Here is a 211-nt window from a genome sequence, read left to right as displayed (position 1 = left end):
AGTGTCTTAGTGTCTATGCCTTAAAGTTATGAATATCCTATGAATCCATCACCTTTCTTAAATGAAAAATGTTCTTAATTGAAAAAGAAAAGAATTGCATGAATTTTGAATTTTATAACAGTTTGATTATTTTGATGTGGTGGCATTACTTTTGTCTTCTGAATGAATGCTTAAACAGTGCATATGTCTTTTGAATTTGTGGTTCATGAAT

This window comes from Arachis duranensis, chromosome 1 (assembly GCF_000817695.3).
Source record: "Arachis duranensis cultivar V14167 chromosome 1, aradu.V14167.gnm2.J7QH, whole genome shotgun sequence".
In the NCBI taxonomy this organism is placed as follows: domain Eukaryota; kingdom Viridiplantae; phylum Streptophyta; class Magnoliopsida; order Fabales; family Fabaceae; genus Arachis; species Arachis duranensis.
Note: the sequence above shows the minus strand (reverse complement) of the source record.